Source organism: Oryza sativa, chromosome 8, assembly GCF_034140825.1.
Source record: "Oryza sativa Japonica Group chromosome 8, ASM3414082v1".
Classification (NCBI taxonomy): domain Eukaryota; kingdom Viridiplantae; phylum Streptophyta; class Magnoliopsida; order Poales; family Poaceae; genus Oryza; species Oryza sativa.
This window is the reverse complement of record NC_089042.1, coordinates 13,697,600-13,705,648: the sequence shown is the minus strand read 5'-3', so window position 1 is coordinate 13,705,648 and position 8,049 is coordinate 13,697,600. Positions and strand designations below refer to the sequence as shown.

Genomic DNA, 8,049 nt, shown 5'->3' with positions numbered 1-8,049 from the left:
CGTCATCCTCCGAGCTAGCATCCCGGAAGGTGGCGTAGTCGCGGGCTCCTCCGTGACGAGGGTGGTAGCGGTAGGGCGAGTGCTGCAACTCGTCCGGGTAGCGCTGGTGAAGAGTGCCGATGGCGAGGAGTGCGGCGTTCTGGCATGCAGCGGAGAAGGAATCTCCACCCGCGGTGACTGCCAACGAAGTCCTCTCGGGTGAGCCAGTGAGGATCACTGCAGTGACCTCCCAAGCAGCGTGGGGCTCTGCATCGTCACCCTCTTGCTCCGGGAGTTGCTTGCCCTGGTAGTCCACTCCATGCGGATACCCCAAGGCAACGCACATGCCCCGCAGCTCCAAAACGAAACCAGTCAGGTCCAGACCACGACGGTTGATGCTGCCGGCCATCTACAAACAAAAACAAAAGAGAAAAGCAACATTTTAAAGGTCAGATTTTGACGATAAATGAAGCAGCAGGACAGTTGGGGTACCATGAGTAGAGTGTCCACTAGTTGGGGTTTTGTTTATTCTAGGGTGAACAAGGTAATAATAACAATAACAATAATAAGGTCATAACAAAGGTAAATAGGCATGGCTAGATAAAACAGTGATAACGCGGGAATTTAAATAAAGCGATAATGCAATAATTTAAATCAAAATAATTTTATAAACTGGGATTCAATATGTTCAAGGATGATGTGACTTGCCTTGCTCACTTTCCCAAACGTCGGCTTCAACCTCCACGAAGAGCGGATCTTCCAAAGCTGCAACGTCTACACGACCAACGGAAAATAAAAGGGCTTTTACTCTAATAAACTCCATATAACAAGCAGGAACAAAGCACAAAAATGGGTTCTTGACTTCTTAAGGAAAAAAAAGAGACTTGAACGGTCCAATTCCGAGTTCAAATGGCCAAGTTATGGCCATTTGAAGCAGGGGCGAAGGTACAGTCAATTACCGGGGTCAGTAGACCCCGATGATTTTATTTTAACCTCTCATATCCTCTTTATTTTACTAGCTATGACCCCGGTGAAAACAAATATTAGACCCCGGTGACATTAATTGTTGATTGTTGTGTTAAATTCCAATTGACAACTAGAAACGATACTAGCAGCAGCAAATAGAAAATTACCTAGCATTTATGATTATACGTCAGCCGAATATGCATATACTTTGAGTTTTTGAGATTTGAGACCATGCATAAGGCTAGCGGCTCATAACTTTACAAATTCCCTTGCAAAATAATTTCTATAGGAAATTGTTTTAAAAACCTTATTAATCTATTGTCTTTCAAGTTTTTTATAAGCTAATAATGCTTAATTAATCATGTGGTAACCTCGCTCTATTTTGCGTGCTGGGAGGGAAGGGTTCAGATCCCGTAGCTAGGTCTGAACACCCAGATTGTATCAGGGTTCACCAATTCGATTTCAAATTAGATTCCAAATATAGCAATATGGCTTTTTTTTAACCAAAATTTGATATTTTTTTTTATTAATTTGGTTTAATTTTACAATTTCAAATTTGAATTCTTGAAAAACTATTCCAAATTTCACTCAAAATCTACTTTTGTCCCAAGTTGGAACATCGAAATTGCGTTGTTTTCAATCCGTTTTGGTTGAAAACATAGACCCTGATTAGTAATGACCCCGACGATCATTTATTCTGGCTTCGCCCCTGATTTGAAGTTTATATGCTCTTTAAATGAATATTTGCGAATTTCTTCATTTAAATTTTAATCTAAAAAGGGTTTATTGCGTCAGCCGAGGGGAGGGGGCGCGCGGACCGGGTCCACGGGAGTGGGGCCCACGTGGCAGCCTCACGGTCCACGGTTGACCGGGCGCACCCGGGCTCGCACCGGCCGGCGCCGTGGGCCCCACGCGTTAGCCGCACCCGAGGGCGCGGGCGGCTGACGGCCGGGCCCCACGCGGCGGCCACTCGGCGCGCCCGAAGGCGGCCACTCGGCGCGGCCGGCGGGAGGCGGCGCCCGCGCCCCTATGGTCGCCGGCGGCGGCCACAGGCACGGCGGAGCGGCGGCCGAGAGAGGGGAAGGGAAGGGGCAAAAGAGGCGGCGGTCCACGGCTCACCCTAGGTCGACGGCGACGACGAAAAAGGCGGCCGGAGCGGAGGAAGGCGGCGGCGCGGCTCAGGTCGACGGGGTCGACGGCGTTCCGGCGGTCGGCGGACTCGGCGAGGGGGTGGACGTGGTCGACGGCGGTGCGGCGAAGCCGGAGGAGGCGACGCCAGGGCGGGAGACGGTCCCGGCGAGCGGAGAAGGCCGGCCGGAGGTCGTCGGCGACGGAGGAGAGAGGGGGCGACGGCGCGAGCTCGATTCCGGCGGGGAGACGGTGCGGCAAGGGGCGGAAACGGGCGAGGGAGGCGCGGGGAGGGTTTAAATAGGGTTGGAAGGGGCAGAGAGCGGCCGGAGGGGAAGGAAACCGGCGCGGGAGGTCCGGCCGCCATCAATGGCGCCGGCGAGATTTGCGGGGGGCAAATCCGCCCGTTTGAACGCGAGAGAGAGAGGGAAAAATTGGGGGAAAGGGAGAGGGGATCACGGGGAGTGATTCCCCCCATTTTATTGCACGCTGGGACGGCGGGAGGCGGCGGGATTCGCGGCGGCGGCGGCGCTAGGGCGCGGGGGAGGTGGCGGGAGCGGCGGGAGGAAGGGGATGACGGGTGGGCCCCACCCGTCAGAGAGGGTGGCGGGCGGGCCCGCCCGTCAGCGGCGCACGCGCGGGGAGAGGCCGAGTGGGCCGCGGGGAGTGGAGAGAGAGAGAGGGGGGAGGAGAGATGGGCCGGGCCGGCCCAAGGGAGGGAAGGGGGACTTTTAGGGTTTTTCTTTTTATAAAATCATTTTAAATTTGTTTATTTCTTAATAATTATTATTTGTGCTCTGAAAATTCCACTAAAATTTATTTACGCATTTTAGGCTTTTAGGAGATTTACAAAAATCCTCTAAGCCTTATTTGGCTTTTAACTTTGCACATTTTAATTGTTGGAGGCTTTCACACGGATTTTAATTATTCTAGGCATCATTTAAGGGATATATTTTAGAGTCGTTTTGGGACGTGACATTGGTCTTGCGGGATATTATCGGCGTTTTGTTCAGGGTTTCTCTATAATTGCAAAGCCGATGACTAGGCTCACCGAGAAGGGTGTTCCTTTTGTATGGGATAATGATTGCGAGGCTAGTTTCCAGAAGTTGAAGGATAGATTGGTGAATGCTCCTATTCTAGTTTTGACCGAGAGTGGTAAACGATTCATAGTCTATACTGATGCCTCACGTATTTGCCTGGGGTGTGTGCTGATGCAGGATGGCAAGGTAATTGCGTATGCTTCTAGGCAGTTGAAGAAACATGAGAGGAATTATCCGACCCATGACTTGGAGCTAGCAGCGGTGGTTTTTGCTTTGAAGATTTGGAGACATTATTTGTATGGGGAATCATGTGATGTCTTCACGGATCATAAGAGCCTCAAGTACATATTCACGCAAAAGGATCTGAATTTGAGGCAGCGGAGGTAGCTAGAGCTAATTAGCGACTATGATATGACCATCCAATACCACCCCGGAAAAGCAAATGTGGTGGCTGATGCCCTTAGTAGAACTGGTGTTCCAAAGACGGTGATGCCACTAATAGCAGATTTGGATCGCATGGATGTTTCTTTTTGCTATATGGGCACTGCCTGTGAGGAGACTCAAATGCTTATCCAGTCATCTTTGCTCGACCGTGTGCGTGACGCTCAACAACATGATCGTTTACTTCAGGAGGTTCGGAAGAGGATTTTGGATGGTAGATCTTGGGACTTTAGCATAGATGAGAGAGATTTGATATGCTTCAGAGGGCGCCTTTGTGTGCCACAGAAGTCAGAGGTGTAAATGGATATCTTGAGGGAGGCTCATCGTACTCCTTACACTATTCATCCTGGAGAGACCAAGATGTATACAGATCTTAAGCAGAGTTTCTGGTGGAAAAGGATGAAGGTAGACATTGCTAAGTATGTGTCAGCTTGTGGAGTTTGCCAGCAAGTTAAGGCTGAACATAAGAGGCCTGCAGGTTTATTATGGCCATTAGAGATCCCAGAGTGGAAATGGGAGCATATCACTATGGACTTTGTAATTGGGTTACCACGTTCTCCTCGAGGGAAAGATGCTATATGGGTTGTCGTGGACAGGCTTACTAAGTCCGCACACTTCATTCCAGTAAGGACGACTAATACAGCTCATGATTTGGCTCCCTTGTATATCAAGGAAGTGGTGAGGTTGCATGGTGTGCCTAAGTCGATTGTGTCCGATCGAGACTCAAAATTTGTGTCTATGTTGTGGCAGAGCTTACAAAGGGCAATGGGCACCAAGATTTCACTTAGTACAGCTTTCCATCCTCAAACAGATGGGCAGTCAGAGCGGACGATTCAGACCTTGGAGGATATGCTCCGTGCTTGTGTCCTTTCATGGAAGGGAAATTGGGAGGATCATCTCGCTTTAGTGGAGTTCGCTTATAATAACAGTTATCAGGCTAGCATAAAGATGGCCCCGTTTGAGGCCTTGTATGGCCGGAAGTGTGTTTCACCGTTGTGTTGGGAATCTCTAGGTGAGAGGGCTTTGCTTGGACCTGAGATAGTTGAGCAAACATCGAAGAAGGTACAGGAAATTGGACAAAATATGTTGGCTGCACAGAGTAGGCAAAAGAGCTATGCTGACACAAGAAGGCGAGACTTGGAGTTTGCAGTAGGTGATCAGGTTCTACTTAGGGTCTCACCGACCAAAGGAATTGTGAGGTTTGGTACTACAGGGAAGCTTAGCCCGAGGTACATTGGTCCATTTGTTATCACTGCCCGAGTTGGCAGTTTGGCTTATCGCCTTCAGTTACCGGAATCTATGAATGGGGTACATGATGTTTTTCATGTATCCATGTTGAGGAAGTATCTACGGGATCCTGAACACAAGATTGACCTAGAACCAATTATGGTTGAGCAAGATTTGACTATCGAATGTCGACCAGTGCGTATCTTTGACTGGTCAGAGCGAGTTATGAGAAGGAGGACTATAAAATATGTGAAGGTTCTATGGACCAATCAGTCAGAGCGAGAAGCAACATGGGAGCTTGAGGAGGAAATGAAGAAGAAATACCCGGAGCTCTTCGTAGATGGTATGTTTATGGTATAGCTTAAGTTCTTTTGCTTTCCTAGTGATTATCGTGGATTGGCCGAATTCGCGGACGAATTCCTTGAAGGAGGGGACAATGTAATACCCTGAAATTAAAAATAAAATAACATGTTTGGAACTGGGCCAAATCAATTTGGGCCAAGTCGCACTAGTCCAGCCCACCTCCCCCACCAAATACCCTAGGGAGAGGCGACTCCCACCTTCCCAGCCGACGCCGCCACACCTCCCCCTCAGCACCTATGGAACTCACGTGTTCCTTTCTCTCCTGTTAACCCTACTCCATGGATCTCCAAGAACCATAGCCCTAATCAAGAATCTGATTGGAAAAACGGATCGAGGAAGAGGAGACGAGTAGGAAGAGTGGTGGGTTGGTTTTCCCATCATACTCTCAAGTTCTCCAAACCCTAGGTGAGGCTTAACTCTCCTGTGCAGAGGTTGTAGGTTGTTTTAGGGTTGTAATTCGTCGTTATTGGAGGGTTAGAGGATGGGATTAGGTGTTGTGTTTTGGATTAGTGTTTCTGGGCGCTGTCAGCTTTGCTTTGTCTCTGTATTTCGCTAATTAGAGGATCAAAATGATTTTTGCTGCGAAAGTTTATAACTAGGAAGTTGTAGAGTTTTTCCTTAGCTTTCCATATTGATAAAGTACACTTTGATTGGGCAAGTAGAACTCCATATATGGCTGTTTTTAAGTGTGGCAGTCTGAATTCTTGGGCAGATTCTGAAGCTTGTATTGATTTGCGCTTTAGGCCGTCTAAATGGCAGAATAAAAATATGGGTTCTACACGAAAGTTCTAGGTCTCATTCTGTAGATTTCCAAAATGTATTTATTTGCAGTCATATCATTTTTATATTTCGAGATATAAAGGTTTGAAGCAACAGTACTGTTTATAGTCCAAGCGGCATTCCTTGTTTTTGCATTTTGAGGTGTTGAGGCCGTAGATGCATGTTATTTACTGTTTTATATGCATATTTGAGTGTGTTTGCTGAGGCTTTGTTTGTGATTAGGTGGTGGTCCTTCAGATCGTGTATGATACCAACCCTTCATTGGAGGCAAGTGAATGTAGCTGTGGTTTGCTACGGTTTTATCATGTTTTTTTTCCAACCTCCACCTTGACACTTTAATACCTACAATCACTATAATTCCATATGTGCAAATGATTATTTTATGTATCTTGCTTTGAGCTCTCTCCGCTCGGCTAACTATGGTTAATGTGGTATGCTTTTAGTGAGAGTAATTATTATATGTGATATCATTGGAAGGATTTATGGCCGTGTTATATTTCCTCTATTATTGTATTGCATTGCATTTCATATGCATTTCATTCGAAGTTATGTCGTGAACCTATGGTCACGACCGTACCGGTACAGCATCGTGTATTGTCATAACACGATGCAGCTTCACACCTGGGTGTGAAGGTAGGAATATCATTGCATTTGCATCGCATTGCACTTTGGCATTTTGGGGTATGGAAGTTATATACTCTATTGAGTTCATGAGAGGGCTTCTTTCTCATGAAGTCTTTGCAGATGTGGTTTATCCTCCTTACTCTTGAACCTATGAACACTAGATGTTTGCCTTTATATTTAATGTTATGTTCCCTTGTTTTCTTATAAATATAATTTAATGTTTTGGTAGGTTAAATAACTTGATAAAACAATTCTCTTGCTGAGATTTATTCTCACACCCCTACAGTGTTTTCAGGTGCTTAAAGTGACATGCTCGCTTGGGGGAAACGGGAGTAGAAGCACAACGGCATTCCACACTGCCACCTTAATCTTTAAAGTTGTCATGATTTTTGTAAAAAAGGAATTGTACCCTTGTTAAGTTGCACTAGATGAATCTGGGAGTTGAAATTAGTTTATTTCATCCCTGAATGTTCCTTTCTCCTTGTTTTTTTGTGGATGGCTACTTGCAATGCTATACTTATTTTTGATGCTTCCGTAATGCTTATGTTTTAGAGGAGTTGCTGTCGAAATTTCTCCTTCTTTGTTAAATGTATGTCTTTTTGGTAGCATCCCGGTGTCTTTGTAGTTTCTGGCGTGTTACATTTCGCAACTGTGATAATATTGCTTAGATATAGGACCGAGTTTAAACTAAGCTTTAAAAACATTAAAATATTGCAACTTTGGCTTTACGCAAAAATGAACCCTATTATGCCAACTCTTTGTTCCCCTTTGCACTAAAATTCATTTCCCGGCATGGCATGCCGAGTACGGTGGTTGTACTCATCCTTGCTCAATCTTTCCCCCTCCAGTCAGAGAAGAAGTCTTAGGTGGAGTCCTGGCTTATACACCAGTTGAGCGCCTATGAGATGGAGCCGTAGGCCTGCTGCTGTTTTTCTTTTGTTGTCAGGCCTAATGTGCCTTTGTAATAATGTAAATATTATCGTGATAATTAATAAAGATGCGTCTTTTGTATCAAGTTTGTTGTGGTGTACCCCAGCCCTTTGTGACGGGGATTAATACACTAGCGTTCGGGAAAGGTATTTTCCGGGCGTGACATAGAATCACTGCATCCTGGACAATCTTCTATTGACTACAGTCTCATTCCTTGATTCCAACAAAATCTAAAAAATTAGTAGTCCCAATGTGGATCAAAACCACCATCATCTTCATAATATCTCTCTTCCTGCTTTTCATACTTCCTTTGATATTTATTGATAATCCTAACCGAGTTAATCTGTGAATTCCGATGATTTTTCCCATCGGTTGTTCTCCCAGATGTATGGACCATGCTAATAGGAAAAGTATTGCCATCAACCTTCATCGGCCTCCTTGAATCATCAAACTTTATCTTTCCTTGTTCAATAGCCGACTTGATTAGTTGCGTGAAAACCTTGCAATCGTTAGTAGTATGAGACCCAGTGTTATGCCATTTACAATATTTCCTCCTGCCTAATTCATCAGC

At 45.9% G+C, this 8,049-nt stretch overlaps 1 long non-coding RNA gene across 1 annotated transcript; it reads left to right on the top strand.

The window, feature by feature from the left end:
* The first annotated feature begins 5,347 nt into the window (after positions 1 to 5,347).
* On the top strand, positions 5,348 to 7,156 carry LOC136351296 (uncharacterized). The gene is made up of 3 exons (XR_010734280.1): positions 5,348 to 5,549; positions 6,147 to 6,191; positions 6,835 to 7,156. It is a non-coding gene; the product is annotated as an uncharacterized lncRNA (long non-coding RNA).
* Positions 7,157 to 8,049: the final 893 nt, after the last annotated feature.